The sequence below is a fragment of the Herpailurus yagouaroundi genome, unplaced genomic scaffold (genome assembly GCF_014898765.1).
Source record: "Herpailurus yagouaroundi ecotype Mexico unplaced genomic scaffold, PumYag 77, whole genome shotgun sequence".
NCBI lineage: Eukaryota > Metazoa > Chordata > Mammalia > Carnivora > Felidae > Herpailurus > Herpailurus yagouaroundi.
Window position 1 is genome coordinate 20,967,746 of NW_024412388.1, and position 16,940 is coordinate 20,984,685.

Consider the following 16,940-nt stretch of genomic DNA (forward strand, 5'->3'; position numbering starts at 1 on the left):
CATTGCAGTGAAGTCAGGATTGAAACTCTAGTCTGAATCCGGAGCCTGAGCCTTATACAGCCTCCAGGATGAGCTAAGCTGAAGCAGGTGCTTGGCCTGTGGGGGGCACACCATTGTGCTCAGTGGGCTGTAGCTCTGTGGCTAGGTTTCGTTGAAGTTTAAGGTTTATTTTTTTACTTATTTTTGAGAGAGAGAGAGCAAGCGGGGGAGGGGCAGAGAGAGGGAGACAGAATCTCAAGCAGGCTCCGAGCTATCAGCACAGAGCCTGATGCGGGACTTGAACCCACAAACCATGAGATCATGACCTGAGCTGAAATCAAGAGGCAGAGTCTGCTCAACTGACTGAGCCACCCAGTCACTCCATGTTTAGACATTTAAAGAAGAAAAGTTCCAAACTGAACAACTTACTGGAAGGTGTGTTAAAGGGCTTCGATCTAGTTTAGATGATAAAGTAAATCCTTCCTGATGAGAGGTTATACTATGTATTATTTGGTTTCAGAATTTGAGTTACAGAGTGAAACTTGCAGTGGGTCTCAAAGAAGGCCCGCAGAGAACATCCAAGCCTGCCAAGTAACATCTTTCCCTTCAAGGGCCCATTTGACTTCAGTGGAAGCAGGACTGGCTTCGTTTGGTGGTTCCAGGACACAAGGAGGCTTTGTGTGGACACCTGGCTCACCTGGCACCATATTTCTGGTTTATTTCTGTCATGCTGTAGTGCCTCTCAGAGGTGAGCTCCACGGGGAGCGGCCTCGCTGCTCACCCTTAACTTGGCTCGAGACACGACCACAGATGGATAAGCCCTTCCTGCTTACCACAAGGACCGGCAGATGGCTATTTCTCTAGTAAGTGTGACGCTGCTGTGGGACACAGCCTCTCCCCAGCCTGGGACACGGACCCACTCTGGAGGGGAAGCGACCACAGGTTTCCCCAGAGTCCTGTGCCCACTGATGGGCCATCTGCTTAAGAGGGAGGAGAAGACCTTTGCTCCCTCCCCAGGGGGGAGAGGCGGCAAATCCCATGGAGGACACCTGTTGACAGGAACCAGCCCATTCTCCGGGTGTTCCCGGCTCAAGATCGGCTGTTTGGAGACAGCCTGCCTAAAATATGCCCATTATCTGCAAATCATAGAATTCTAGAGTCTGAAGCATTTATGAGATCCTGTCTGGATCCTTCATTTTGCTTGTGAGCAAACCATGGCTGTGGGGGACCCACTTCTTTCAACGAACAGGGATGGCACGCCAAAATGTGCCACCTTGCCTGCAAGACGCCTGCCTGCTTTAGTGGAAGGATGGACAGGGTGAAGACAGCAGAGACAGGTGGGGTCAGGGAGCCCTCTAGGGAGATGACATTTGGGCAGAGCACTGAACAACAAGTGGGGAATTGCCACACGGAGGGGTGTAGATCAAGCCTCTCCACGCAGAGGAAACCAGCAGGAGAGGCACGGAAAGACGGAAGAATGGAAGAACGTGGGGATGGTCGGTAGGGGTAGGAGGGAATCAGAAAGGCAGAGGCCAGATCCCACCCCGTAAGCTTTGCTGGGGAATTTGAAAGTTTCAAATTACTGGGGGCCACTGAAACTGTTTTTTTCTCTTTCAAAAAGGAAGAAAAGAGGGAAAGAGGGAAAGGCAGGCAAGTCAAGGCAAGTGAAGGAAGGGAGGGAGAGAGGGAGGGAAAGGAAGGGAGGAAGGAAGAAAAGAAGGGAGGGAGAGAGAGGAAAAGGGAAGGGAAGGGAAACAGGGCTCAGGGAGAAGGTCATGAAAAACCAGAGGGTCGACCTTTTATGTTTCCAAGTGGCAGCGGGAAGGGCACGCCAAGCAGGGGCAGCTGCAGGGGCAAAGGGGGTGGGTGAATGAAAGTCCCCCGGCGAATGACAGAGGGCGGGGGTGGGAAGGCTCTGAGTCTGGACGACCTCTGTCTCCGTGGAATAAAATCATCGCCTGTTCCTCTGGGGAAATTGGATTGGGAGGCAACCACCCCTGGACGCGGGCCCGGGTGCAGCTCTGGGGTCGGCCGGCAGGCGGGGCCCTGCTCCCATGCTTGAGCCACTGTGGTCGTCCTGTGACCTCCCAGGGCTGTGGGGCTGGGAGCTGAGGGGAAGAGGAAGGAAACCCATCTGGCTCATTGTCCCGCACCCCGCTGGCACTTTGTGCGTGTTATTCCCCTTAAATTTCCCAACATCCCTGAGAGGAGGTCGGTGGTGCCCCATTTCACAGCTGGGGGACCTCGAGGCTCAGGGAGAGTACACAGACCAAGGTCACATGGCTGGCAAGTGGTAGAGCAGGGATTCAAATCTGGGCCTGATGTTTTGGACTATGAACGGCAAAAGAAAGCCCCTGATTGCTGCCCTGCTTGTGCCTAGGGTCTGTGAGAGACTGGGGCTTGGTCCGTTTCTGATTTGTCTCCCTCTCGACTTCCTACCTTGGCTGGGGTGCAAGGGGGCAAGAGCACCTGGCCCCGGGGTCCCAGATAGACCAGGTTCGGCCATGCGCGCTGACAAAATCCAAAGGCAGAGAAGAGAGTGGCGGTGACACGAGAAAGGAATTTATTTCCGCGAGGCCAGCACTGGGAAGACAGCAGACGAGTGTCCCAAGACTGTCTCCAAGATGCTGAAGACACTTCCAGGTTCACATAAGGCAAATGAGGGGCAGAGATCTGGTGGGGGGGGGGGCAGGTGAGCAGTCAAGCTCTGGTTGCTTGAGGCGGTAGTTTCTGTTCCCATCAGGGGATGCTTTGCCTGCCGGGCTTTTTGCCAGAGCTAAGAGGTAAGCTGGAAAGAACTTAATCACTTAGAAAGTTTGAGGTCAAGGGGCGCCTGGGTGGCGCAGTCGGTTAAGCGTCCGACTTCAGCCAGGTCACGATCTCGCGGTCCGTGAGTTCGAGCCCCGCGTCAGGCTCTGGGCTGATGGCTCGGAGCCTGGAGCCTGTTTCCGATTCTGTGTCTCCCTCTCTCTCTGCCCCTCCCCGGTTCATGCTCTCTCTCTGTCCCAAAAATAAATTAAAAAAAAAACGTTGAAAAAAAAATTAAAAAAAAAAAAAAAGAAAGTTTGAGGTCAAGACAGAGATAGCTGAAGAGGACTTTCACTCCCCTGTCTCCATCTCCGGCGCCCTTTGCGACCTGTGGTGGGCTATCTCCACACCATAGGCCAGGGTGACCAAAGCACAAACCCTACTGTACCATCAGCTGGGACAAGGTTACTAACAAGAAGTGCAAGGAGCTCTCTGGAGAGAGCTGATGACCAGGTCTCCCAGCCTGCCTGCCTCGGCCGCCACCCGCCATCGCCACAGCCTTCCTTCGCCAGCCAGGCCGCCACCCAGGCACTGGAGCCTGCGTCCCCTTCCCGCAGTTCTGCCCTCCTACTGATGGCCAAGCCCACCCTCTCCCGGGACCATTCCCAGCAGCGTGAAAGGTCAGACCGCTCCAAACCCCACCTTGATTCCACTTCCCCACCAGCCACCTCAGCTTCCTCCTATTCCTCTGCCTCACTTTGCACCCCAGCCCCCGGAAAGAATGGTCTCATCTTGCTGTCTCAGGTTCCTCTCCACTACTTACCCTTGCATCCACTCCAGTCAGGCTTTTGCCCCAATGCTCCATTAGAACCTCACCTGCTGGTACCCTGGTTAGCCATGTCACGTTCCCTGCTCTGCTCAGAATGCTCCAGAGGCCCCTCATTTCCTCCAGAGTACAGAGCCAGCCTTTAAAAAAATTTTTCTTACACTTACTCATTTTTGAGAGACAGAGCACAAGTGGGAGAGGTGCAGAGAGAGAGGGAGACACAGAATCGGAAGCAGGCTCCAGGCCCCGAGCTGTCAGCACAGAGCCCGACGTGGGGCTCGAACTCACAAACCGCGAGATCATGACCTGAACTGAAGTTGGACGCTTAACCGACTGAGCCACCCAGGCGCCCCAAGAGCCAGTCTTTGCCAGTCTGGCCCTGCTCTGCACCCCCTCCTATTACTTCTCTTCTTCCCACCTCTCTCCCCCTTGCTCACTCAGCTGGTCCCCCAACCCTGCCTGCGTGGCTAGGACTCTGCCCCAGATGTCGGCATGGCCCCCTCCCTCACTGCCTTCAAGTTGAGAAAGAGGAAAGCAGCCCCGGCCTCCAGCAGCCAGTCTAATACTCACAGCCGGGCCTTGGTGTTCTCCTGTCGAACAGAAACCATTTCACAGGATGTCAACATCAGACAAGGCCACTCTGTGTCGGTGATGAACACAACAGGACCACTCTGTAATCGTGTCTGAACGCAGAACATGAACGTTGTCCAAACCACAAATAGGACCAACCATCGCTGTTATGACTTGTGGCCCCGAAACGTATGTCCACCAGAAACCTCAGAATGTGACCTTATTTGGGAAAAGAGTCTTTGCAGATGTAATTAAAGGAGAAGGTAAGGATCTTGAGTTCATCCTGGATTAGAATGGGCCCTAAATCTAATGACGAATGTCCTTAGACAGTAAGGAGGAGGCAGAGAGGGGGAGGCATATGAATGGAGGGAGACATTGAAACAATGGGTCTACAAGCCAAGGACGGCCAGTAGCCCCCAGCGGCCAGGAGAGAGGCATGGAGCTGGTTCTCCCACAGACCCTCCAGAAGGAATCGATCCTGCGGACATCTTGATATCAACCTTCCTACCTCCAGCCTACAGAGCCGTGAAAGAATACATCTGTGCCGCTATAAGCCACTAAGTCTGGTGATTTGTTGTGGCAAACCTAAGGAACAGACGCAATCCTGCACGCTAGCTAATATGAGAGACTGTTGCTTCTTACTAAAGACAGCCATAGCCTTGGTCTGGTCTGTCCTTCTTGTAGATACAATTTATTAAGATCCCTAGTCATGGAACTGGCCAGGCTTCTGGAAAGCATCCAATCTAGGGTCAAGCCCTGCTTCCATCAGCCCTCCCAAACTCCCTAACCCGAACTTAAGTCCTGCAAGTCCTTCCTAATACCCCCTCACTGAGTCACCCACAGTCCCTGTGGAGCGTGCCGCCCGTCACTACTGAGTCGTAAACCCAACTTGCTGACCGCCCTGTGTTCCTGGCAGTCTTTGGCTGGAAGACAAAGTCTTCACCCAAAGGCCACCATCTCCAGTGACAATTGCAGCCTGGCCACCTCTCTTTCTCCTGCCTTCTCCCCTCCCTCCATTTCCCTATGGCCTTCTCCACCTTCTCCCACACTAGGTCATTTACGTGCTTTTCTCTGTACTGTTTGTGGTCTGTCTTCCCCACCCCCATCTGAACGTGAGCTCCACAAGGAGCAGGGAGTGTTGTCTGTTTTGTTTCCGGATGTGTCCCAAATGGCGAGAACCTAGCCCACTGTAGGCACTCAGTAAATATTTGTTGATTGAGCGCATCAGTGCTGGGACAGGAGCAAGCCCAGGTAACTCCTAACCAGTTTGGCATCAGGAAGGCTTCCCTGGAAGTGAAAGGATCAGGGCTGGGATCAGATGGATATACAGAGTTGATCCAGGCATGAGACCGGGGAAAGTCTTTGCGGCATGTACAAAAAGGCTGGGGAAGCGAAGGGGTTAAGACTGGGGGAGAGGGGCGCCTGGGTGGCTCAGTCGGTTAAGCATCTGACTCTCGGTTTCCGGTCACGGTCTCACCATTTTGTGGGTTCGACCCCTGCGTCAGGCTCTGCGCTGGCAGTGTGGAGCCTGCTTGGGATTCTCTCTCTCTCTCTCTCTCTCTCTCTCTCTCTCTTTCTTTCTCTCTGCCCTTCCCCTAGTTATGCTGTCTCTCTCAAAATCAATCAATCAATAAACAAATAAAATTAAGTAAAAATTTTTAAAAAGACTGGGAGAGAATAAGTGCTTCAAGGTAGCTGAAGAGGATGTTCTGGAAGAATAAATTAAGAAACGAGGCTGGACAGTTGTCAGGGGCCAGGACCTGAGGAGCCAGGACATCGGGTGGTGGGCGGACAGTGCTGTGGAACAGGTGATGCTGGAGGTGGGAAGGCCAAGGGCAAGGCTGTCGGGGTGAGCGGCCTGGGTCAGTGGCTGCTGGAGAGAAGGGGCAGAGTCCAGGGACAAGGAAGAAAGCCCAGGGTGAATCCTGGGTCTCTGGTCTGGGCATCTGGGGGCATCAGAGGTGCCATTCACTGCAGAGGGGAACACAGGAGGAGTGGTTTACAGGGAGAGTGCTGAGTTCAAGGCACTGCATGCCATAGAACGTCAAGGGACGTGTCAAGGGCACAGTTGTACGCACACCTGGAACTCCAGGACCGCTGGAGACACAGGCTTTGAAGATGGACACCGAAGCCTTGCAGAGAGGGGGATCCTGAAGACTTCTACCCGAGAAGCCATAATGGGAAGGGCTTCAGGGAAGAGGTGGGGGAGGCCCACTTCTCTCCACCCCCCTCCTCTCTCTCTGGGGCCTCTAGGGCTTGTCTTGGCCCCAGAGTCCCAGTGGCTGGAATCACTTACTGGGACAGAGGTCTCCTGTCTCTGCTAACAAATAATTCACTGCTCCAAGCTTCTTTTGAAAGCAGAAGGGGAGCCCCTACGCTGCCCCAGCACAGACAGAAGCCATAAGACCCACTGAGGAACTAACGCCCCACCTGGAGGTGGAGAGGGTAGTCTGGCCCTGGGACTCAGGCCCTGTTATTCTGGAAAGCTCATTACTGGGGCTGAAGTGGGCGGTCACCAGACAAAGTCCAGGCACGATGCCACCATCAACTGTTCACAGGCAGCGGGGTTGGGGGTGAGCCTGGCACAGGCTGGCACACTCAGCCCCTGTCCCAATGGCCCCAGATTTGACCTGCCTCACAGGTCACCTGCCTCACAGACTTTGACCACAAAGTCTGCCCTGCCCAGATGGGAGGGGTGGGGTCCTAACCCAGAGCCCACGGGCTCCATCCCTCACTCTCCATTCTGCCTCCTACCTGCCCCTCCGCCCTGCCCGCCAGCCCAGGTGGGGTTTCCCTCTCCTCTGCGCGCACAGCAGCCTCCTAAGTGCCCCTCCCCACCCTCCACGCCATCTTGGACACCTCCACCGGAACCTTGCTGTAGTGCAATTCAGTCCATCAGGGACTCATCTGCAAAACCTTTGGGTTAAAGGACAAACTCCTCCCTGGGGCCTCTCAGGGCCTCTTCCTACCAGAAACTTCTTCCAGTTCCTCAGAATGCATCCTCCCTGCCACCCTCCCCCCTCTGTCTCCCACTCTCCCTCAGCTCACCCCATCACTTCCTCTGGGCAGCCTTTCCTGGTCCCCAGGCTGCGGAAGCCTCGGCTTGAGTGACTCTCACCCACTGGGTTTTCCCCACCTGGGAGCCGGAGGGCAGAGACCGTGGGCTGTGGGCCACATTTACCGGTTTCCCAGCAAACCCACAGGCTGCCAGAAACAGGGACGGTGGCCTCAAGTTGAAATGCATTATGGAGTTCTCTCCCCTCCCTCCCCTCCCTGGATCCTTGGCTCTTGCCCCACGGGGTGAGCAGATGTTGGTATCCTCCTTCCCAGCTAGAAGGAGCTGCCGGAGGCTGTGTCCTTTTGCCAGCATCCCCGCGGCCTCCCAGTGGTGCTGGGAGAAGTCACCAAACTGAGGTCACATTTCCACGACTCCCCAACCTTTGGGGAGGTAGGGGAAAAAGGAGGCAGGGCACCCGTTCCAGTGGGACTGCACGAGAGAAGCTGAAGAAGAGAACTTGCCCCATGGCTCCCTGCTCTGAGTAGCACAGAGGGGTGGTTCGAACCTGGGACCCTGGTTCAATCTTCCTGACTGCAGGACTTTGGGCACACTGCTTCATCTTTCTAGGTGGCAGTTTTCCCGTCTGTAAAATGGAAAGAGCGAGATAACCTACACCCCAGGGTATTGCAAGCTCAACCAAACAATGCACAGAAAGCACTTGGCACAGTGGCTGCCCGTGGGGAGCCAAGTTCCCCTTCCTGGGCCTTCCCATGGCCTCCATGTATATGCAAATTCAAGTTTGTGCATGGCCCTGGCTGGCTGGGGCAGACCCAGCAGAGGGGACAGAGGACAACAAGGCAGAGGGCCGCTCAAGGGCTGTGGGACAGGGCCCTGGGACTGAAGAAGAGGGAGAAATCCAGACGCGAGGGGGAGGGCTCTCGAAACTACTCCAGTCCCTCTTCATTGCAGCTGGAGAAACTGAGGCTGAGAGGAGGCAGCAGCTGTTGCTGTTGCCAGAGTATTCCTCAGAGTCAGGTTTGGCAGCACAGCTGAAAGCAAGCTTTGCACCTCTTTGGGAGCCAGGTCCGTGAACTTTCCTAAAAATCGCCTAGAATAGGGGCGCCTGGGTGGCGCAGTCGGTTAAGCGTCCGACTTCAGCCAGGTCACGATCTCGCGGCCTGTGAGTTCGAGCCCCGCGTCGGGCTCTGGGCTGATGGCTCAGAGCCTGGAGCCTGTTTCGGATTCTGTGTCTCCCTCTCTCTCTGCCCCTCCCCCGTTCATGCTCTGTCTCTCTCTGTCCCAAAAAGTAAATAAACGTTGAAAAAAAAAATTTAAAAAAAATCGCCTAGAATATAGAGCAGGAGGTGAAGAATTGGTCCAGAAGATACAACGTATATTTAAAGGAGCTCACAAAAGAAAGAAAAACAGAAAACAAACAAAGAGAAAGGCAAGGATGTTTCTAGAACTGAGGGGTGTGAGTTTCCATGTTAAAAAGAACCACAGGTCCCCCAAATAAATAATCCAGTGAAGAAATGGGCAAAAGAGGTGACTACACACTTTTCCAAAGAAGACATCCAGATGGCCAAGAGACACATGAAAAGATGCTCAACACCGCTCATCATCAGGGAAATACAAATCAAAACAATGAGATACCACCTCACACCGTCAGAGTGGATAAAATTAACAACTCAGGCAGCAACAGATGTTGGCGAAGATACAGAGAAGGAAGAACCCTTTTGCACTGCTGGGTGGAATGCCCACTGGTGCGGCTGCCTGGAAAACGGTATGGAGGTTCCTCAAAAAATTAAAAACAGAACCACCCTGTGACCCAGCAACTGCACTACTAGGAATTTATCCAAGGGATACAGCAGCGCGGATTTGAAGGAGCACGTGCACCTCGATAGCCATAGTATGGAAAGAGCCCAAATGTCCATCAACTGATGAATGGATAAAGATGTGGTGTATATATACAATGGAATATTTACTCGGCGATCAAAAAGAATGAAATCTTGTTATTTGCCGCGATGTGGATAGAACTAGAATGTATTATGCTAAGTGAAATAAGTCAAAGACAGATCATATGATTTCACTCATATGTGGAATTTTTTTTTTCAACGTTTATTTATTTTTGGGACAGAGAGAGACAGAGCATGAACGGGGGAGGGGCAGAGAGAGAGGGAGACAGAATCGCAAACAGGCTCCAGGCTCCGAGCCATCAGCCCAGAGCCTGACGCAGGGCTCGAACTCACGGACCGCGAGATCGTGACCTGGCTGAAGTCCGACGCTTAACCGCTTAACCGACTGCGCCACCCAGGCGCCCCTCATATGTGGAATTTAAGATGCAAAACAGATGAACGCGGGGGAAGGGAAGCAAAAATAAGATAAAAACAGAGAGAGAGACAAACCATGAAAGACTTTTTTTTTTAAAAAGTGTTTATTTTTAAGAGAGAGAGAGAGCGTAGGGGAGGGGCAGAGAGAGAGGGAGACACAGAATCCAAAGCAGGCTCCAGGCTCTGAGCCGGCAGCACAGAGCCCTACTTGGGCCTCGAACCCATGAGCTGTGAGATCATGACCTGAGCCGGAAGTCGGACATTCAACCAACTAAGCCACCCAGGCACTCCCATAAGAGACTCTTAAATACAGAGAACAAACTGGTGGGGGTGTGAGGTGGGGGGATGGGGTAAATGGGCAATGGGCACTAAGGAGGGCACTCGTTGGGACAAGCACTGGGCGTTAAACGTAAGTGATGAATCACTAAATTCTATTCTTGAAATCATTATTACACTATGTGTTAACTACCTTGAATTCAAATTAAAAAAAAAAAAAATTACAAAAAAAAGAAGAAGAAGAAGAAGAAGAACCATAGGTGGCCAGAAGCAAGGAGACCCACAGATGGTGAGCATGTGAAATGTCTGAGCATCAGGGACTGAGAGAAGGCTCCCAGCTGCACACACAAAGCATCTGGAAGTAGAATGACTTTGGACCTGCCAAGAGCAAAAACAGGGTACCACAAGAGCACGGAGCCACGCTTCCATATTTGCGGGGAACATTGCTTACAACTGCACCACAACACCAGTCAGATCATTGTTCAAGAATAAACCATGAACACGGGTGCACAAACACCTATTTGAGTCCCTGCTTTCAATTCTTTCGGATACATACCTACAAGTGGGGTTGCGGGATCATATGGTAACTCTAGTTTAACATTTTGAGAAAGAGGTGACTTTCCACTTAACCTCTGCTGGAAGGAGACGGCAGACTCAGCTGCTCTCCCCAAACCCGCAAGTTACGCAGAAGGTCTTGCGGGGTTTGGAAGGCGCAGAGCCTGACCCCTGCCCCCAGACTGAGCCCACTTCCTTCCCTCTGCTCGCCAGTCCCACAGGTGCTACAGTCCCTTCCCAGAGAGGACAGAAGCCTCTGACATACTGAGCAGGTGGTTTGCCTCCATCCGGTCCCAGTTAGGAAATACCGGGGCAAAAAGCTCTCGGGCTCAAACCCACTTCCCCAGGGTAGCGGTCGATGGTTTCACTTTCTGGTCTGTTCCTTCCCCAGCTTTCCCCCAGCTTGGGACCTGGCCAGTTCCCAGGCCTGAGGAACTCCCGCCTGGGCGTTGCTCAGCTCCCTTCTCCTCTCCTCCCTTCCCCCTCTCCCTTCTAGCCTCTTCTTTACCTCCCCTCTCCTCTATTTTCTCTCCTCTCCTCCCCCTCCTCTCTCCCTCCCCCTCCTCTGTCTCCCCCTTCGTCCTCTCCTCTCCCTCCTCCTCCTTTTCTCTCCACCCCTCATCCCTCCCACCTTTCCCACCCCCTGCCCCTCCTTACCTTCCTTCCCACCCTGGAGGTTGTGAAACTTCCTTTGCCCCCTGCTTCATAAGGTCAAGAAGACAAGGCTTGAAGTGTACTTTTTCATCACACCTGAGTATGACTCAACCCTTCAAAGCTTCACAACCAGCCGCCGCTCTCCTCATTGAGGATATACGGATATCAAATATCTTTCCTCACTGAGGATATACGGATATCGAATATCTTTTTCCGGAAGTGACTCCCCTACCCTTGTGGAAATCTGCAAAAGGGGGGGGCCTCCCCCCCAGGTGGGCCTCCACAGTGGTCTCAGGGAATCCTTGGCAGGGAGCTGTTCATATTATCCTTATAAACCAAGTTCTAGAAATTCCAGGAAGCATGGGGCGCCTGGGTGGCTCAGTCGGTTTAGCATCTCTTGGATTCAGCTCAGGCGCTCTGTGCTGACAGTGCAGGATTCTCTCTCTCCCCCTCTCTCTCTCTCTGCCCCTCCCCAGCTCACTCTCCCTGTCTCTCAAAACAAATTAAAAAACTTACAAATGTTTTGTTTTAAATCTAGAAAACAGGGAAAAGACGACAGATTGCCCTTCAAGTCCCTGGGGTTCCCAGTGCCGTGAGCGGTTCTGTTTTCATCTGTGACTTTTGGGTTCTTGTCTCCGCTGAGCCACTGGAGAATGACCGCTTCGGAGCCTACGGGTGGCTGTGTATCTGTGCAGGTGGGTGCCCTTGACGCCTTGGGGCTTGTGAGAGGGTCACCTCAGAGCAGCCATCGGGCCCATGGCACCAAATGCCTCCCGACTGCTGGCTTGTTTTCCACCAGCCCCCCTTGGCCAACGTGCAAGGCTGGTGGGCAGGAGGGGACAGCAGGATGTTGTAACAACCCCCGCCCGGTGCTGCATTCCCCTCCTGCCCCTGTATAGGGCCGAGTGGTACCAAGTCCAAGGGCGTCTGGTGCCAGCACGGCCGACAGGGCCCAGCCCCCCCACCCCCAGTCACCCTCAATTTCCCTGCTACGGTGACCACACTATCGTCACTATCTATGGCTATCAGATGCAGAAAACTGTGAGAGACTTGTGGCAGAAATGAGGAACTCTGGGTTCTGGGGGTGGCAGGCCCCTCCTCAGGCCTCCTCCCCACGACTCCTCACCCCCCTGCCTCTCCCACCTCTCCCCACCACACTTCTGAGGAGTCAGAGACTGGGCTGGAGCTCCCAGGCTGGGAAAGTGCAAAGAGCTGGGTCCATGGCTCCCGCAGGCCTGGTTTCCAATTCTGGTTCCTCCGTTTGTATGTTGAGTGACAGCAAGAAGGACAGTTCCCCACTTAGACTCTCATTTACCTTGTGGCTCAGTTGGTTAATCACCCAACTTTGGCTCAGGTCATGATCTCATGCTTCATGGGTTCGCGCCCCCCACTGGGTCTGTGCTGACAGCTCAGAGCCTGGAGCCTGCTTTGGATCCTGTGTCTCCCTTTCTCTCTGCCCCTCCCCTGCTCACGCTCTGTCTCTCAAAAATAAATTTAAAAAAAAAATTTTTTTTTAATTAAAACAAAAAAATAGAATCTCATTTTCCTAATCTGGAAAGCAGATTATCAAGAGAAGTAAATGAGATATGAGATCCCTGATAAATTTCAGGGGCACAGGAAGCCCTCAGGAAGCAATCATAGTAACAGATATTGAGCACTTGACATGTGCCATGTGCCCATCACACTATCATTTCCACCAACATCTTGCCCCTGCCAGTGCCTATGGTACAGAGGGGACCGAGGCTCAGAGAGGTTAAGGAATTAGCCCAAGGTCACACAGCTATGAAGAGGTGGAGCCAGGCTTTGAGCCCAGCTCTGTTTGCAAAGCCCATCTTTTCATTCTTCATCCTCTGATGCATTTCTAGGCCAAACTGGGCTGAGCAAAAATTTGTCAGAGACCTGCTTTGTCTGGTGAAATACACGGGGAAGAGATGAAAAACTGACATTTTCTCTGGCCTGCAGCAGAAACCCAGCAGGAGGGGGTTAAAATTCCAGCTTTCCCCTAGGGTGCCTGGCTGGTTCAGTGGAAGAGCATACAACTCTTGATCTCAAGGTTGTGAGTCTGAGCCCCACGTTGGGTGTAGAGATTACTTCAATGAATCGATAAAAACTCAAAAAAAAAAAAAAAATCCTAACTTCCCCACTTTCTCGTTGCCCGATCTCAGGCAGTGCTTTTCTGAGCCTCAGTTTCCTGACCTGTGAAGTGGGAATGTTTGTCTTGCTTGCTTGTAGGGAGGATTAAGCGAGCCTATGTTTGCACTGAGCCTGCTCAGGGTGGGTGCCCACAGGATCACACCTGCCAGTGTTTCTGGAAACATAGACATGCCCCCTCTGTCCCATCTCCTCTGCTTAGCATACCCTCCCCCTGGGCCCATGACCCCTGGGCCCTTGCATACCTCTGTGTGCCACTCCTCTCAGCCCTTGCAAGGGTCCTTCTCCCTTTTCTTATTGGGTCCACTGGAGGCTCAGCAACCTTTCAACATGACTGAAACCCACCCTCAGAGGCTGTAAACACAAGCGTACCATTCGACTCAGAAATTCCACTTCAGGGATCTATCTCAAGGAGACATTTTCCACCCATTCGTTCAGTGAGTCATTAGCCATAGTGATTTATTGTTTGCCAGGCCCTGTGATATGCTGGGGTTACAATGGGGAGCAAAGTCGACTGGTACTCCAACCTCTGACCACTAGAAGTCAACTAACTGTCTTTCTTAAAAAAACAAACAAACAAACAAACAAAAAAAAAAAAAAACCAAGTTCTAGATTTAAAAAGAAATTTTATTTAAAGTGGGTTCCACACCCAATGTGGGGCTCGAACTCATGACCCCAAGATTAAGAGTCACATGCTTTACCAATTGAACCAGCCGGGTGCTCCAAGAAGCCAACTAATTGCTGAGGAGACCTTAAACAATTACACAGATAAATATATAATGAAAATTGGAATGGCAAGGCAGTGTTTCAACACGTTGCTTGCAGTAGGCTTTTGCCCCCTAATTTGGTAAGTCCACATCTGCTCCCAGGAAACTGGAAAAAGACAAAGGCAAAGTGAAAGGGGGATTTTAAAAGTTTCTGTGGAGCAGTATCCCTCAGGAGCTTCCCCTGGAAGGTCACGGCTGGACCTGACTTCAGCCGGTCATGGGATGGGCAGCAGTGTCTGGAAACGTTTATGCAAAGAAAGAAAAAGACAAACAGAAATAATAGACAACCCAGTGGCGAGGAGTCCCCTGTGACCAGATCGTGGGTTCTAAACGCCCTTCTCCAATAAAAGGAACCCTTCCAGGAAAAGCGAAAATGGCTGCCTGCAGGGCTGAGGCAGAAAAAAGATAAGATGGACCTCCAGGCATTTTGTAGCACCAGGCAGTGAGAAGTGCTCAGAAAGAGGAACAAGGGACAGGCAGAGGGACCCAGGAGCCATCCCGATGGCACTCCCAAAGCAGGAATAATTTGGGCAACAAAATAATGTAGATTAGATTATAAGTCAAAGTATAAATATCCATGGGTCCATACTGACATACATAATTGAATAATTAATTCATTGGGGTGAAGGGACATATCTTTCTTACAGAGGAATCCCAAGTCATTTATTTGGATGTTGCTTGCTCTGGGAAGCGGGGCTTTGCTCCCCCTGAGGGAGGGCTGCACTTGGTTTAGCGACATGTTTCCAAAGAACAGAGTATGGAGAGGGGCAGATAGCAACTTTATAGTGGAGAAACCTGGAAACACCGCCTTCACTAAGCCATTGAGGTTAACATCACAGTGAAAAGTCCTGTGCGCTTGTCATGTGTCCGCACCCCCCAGAGGCTGTGATAAGAAGAGTTTTTCACCTTGGTAGTATCCTCCCCACAAACCCATAACCCCAGTCTAGTCATGAGGAAAACATCAGGAAAAAAAACCAAAAAACAAAAAACTGAGGGACAGGGGCGCCTGGGTGGCTCAGTCGGTTAAGCGTCCGACTTTGGCTCAGGTCATGATCTCACGGTCTGTGAGTTCGGGCCCCGCGTCGGGCTCTGTGCTGACAGCTCAGAGCCTGGAGCCTGCTTCGGATTCTGTGTCTTCCTCTCTCTCTGACCCTCCCCTGTTCATGCTCTGTCTCTCTCTGTCTCAAAAATAAATAAACGTTAAAAAAAAAAACAACAACAACTGAGGGACATTCGACAAAATACTCCACCAGCTCTCCCCAAGACTGACAAGGTTACAAGAACAACAAGGAAAGGTTGAGAAAGTGTCACAGACAGGAGACACGGTGATTAAGTGCGATACGGAATCCTGGATGCGATTCTGGAACAGAAAAAAGACATTGGAGAAAAAGCAGATAAAATCCAAACGCAGCCTACAATTTTGTTAACATTAATGTGGTAATGGTGGTTTCTTAGTTTTGACAGATGCACCTTGGTAATGTGAAGTGGTAACATTAGGGGAATTTAAAACTAGCTGAGGGATATATGGGAAATCTATTTTTTTTTCAACTTTAGTGTAAATTACAAAGGTTTTTTAAAAAACCTGCACACAAACAATAGAGTAGAAACACAGCAAAGGGTTAATAGCAAGTATATTTGGATAGTGGGAAAGAATGTCCTCTTTTTAATTTGTAAAATGTCTTTAATTAGGGTTTATTCCTTGTATTGTATTTGTTTATTTTGAAGTTTTACTTATTTAAATGATCTCTACACCCTACATGGGGCTCCAGCTTACCACCCAGAGACCAAGAGTCACAAGCTCCTCCGACTGAGCCAGCCAAACGCCCCTACACCTTTTATTTTAAACTGTTATTATTTCTTTTTTCTTTCTCTTTCTCTTTTAATTTTTTAAATTTTATTTGTTTTTGAGAGAGAGTGCGAGCAGGGGAGGGGCAGAGAGAGAGAGAGAGAGAGACACTGAATCCGAAGCAGGCCCTGGGCTCTGAGCTGTCAGCACAGACTGAGCCCCCAGAGGGAGGCCCCAATTTCCCTCTTTTTAAAATTTATTTATTTATATTTGAGGCAGGGCAAAAGCGAGTGGGGGAGGGGCAGAGAGAGAGAGAGAGAGAGAGAGAAGGAGAAAGAGAGAATCCTAAGCAGGCTCTGTGCTCTCAGCCTAGAGCCAGTTGCCTGGGGAACTCACAAAGTGAATTCATGACCTAAGCTGAAATCAAGAGTCACATGCTTAACCCACTGAACCACCCAGGCGCCCCATAAACTTTTATTATTTCTTATTAGAAGTCTGCTATTTTATAGCAACAAAAAGTGAAATAAAGTCTAGTTTGCTCTCCAGTTTCAGCACACACACACACACACACACACACACAAAGTATTTTGCGAGGTATCTAAATGATCTCATTTAACCTGTACCACCAGCTAAGAAAAGATTCTTTCCTCTATTTTACAGATGAGGAAACTGAAACTCAGAAGTTGGTGATTTGCTTAAAGTTATATATACCAAGCAAGTGGGCTCTCTCCTAAGCAGATTTCTCTCTAGCCCAAGGAAGAATTTTTTTTTTAACATTTATTTATCTTTGAGAGACAGAGACAGAGTGCAACTGGGGGAGGGGCAGAATCCGAAGTAGGCTGCAGGCTCTGATGCGGGGCTCAAACACATGAACCTTGAGATCATGACCTGAGCTGAAGTCAGACGCTCAACCAATTGAGCCACCCAGGCACCTGTCAAAGAAGAATTTTTAACTGTAATGTTAGGGGGGATATGAGTGCCTTGGAAAGGTGGTGAGTTCCCCACCAGTGAAGGGACCGTGAGTGTCCCCGACAGGGATCCAGGGAAACTGACACTGTATCTTTCTCCTTAGACCCAAAGGGCAGGGCTGCGCCTCTCCTGAGAAACCCAGAACTGGGGTGCCTGGGTGGCTCAGTCGGTTAAGCAACTGACTGGCTCCGGTCATGATCTCAGGGTTCGTGAGCTCAAGTCCCACATCAGTCTCTGTGCTGACAGCTCGGAGCCTGGAGCCTGCTTCAGATGCTATGTCTCCTTCTCTCTGCCCCTCCTCCACTTGTGCTCTCTTTCTTTCTCAAAAATA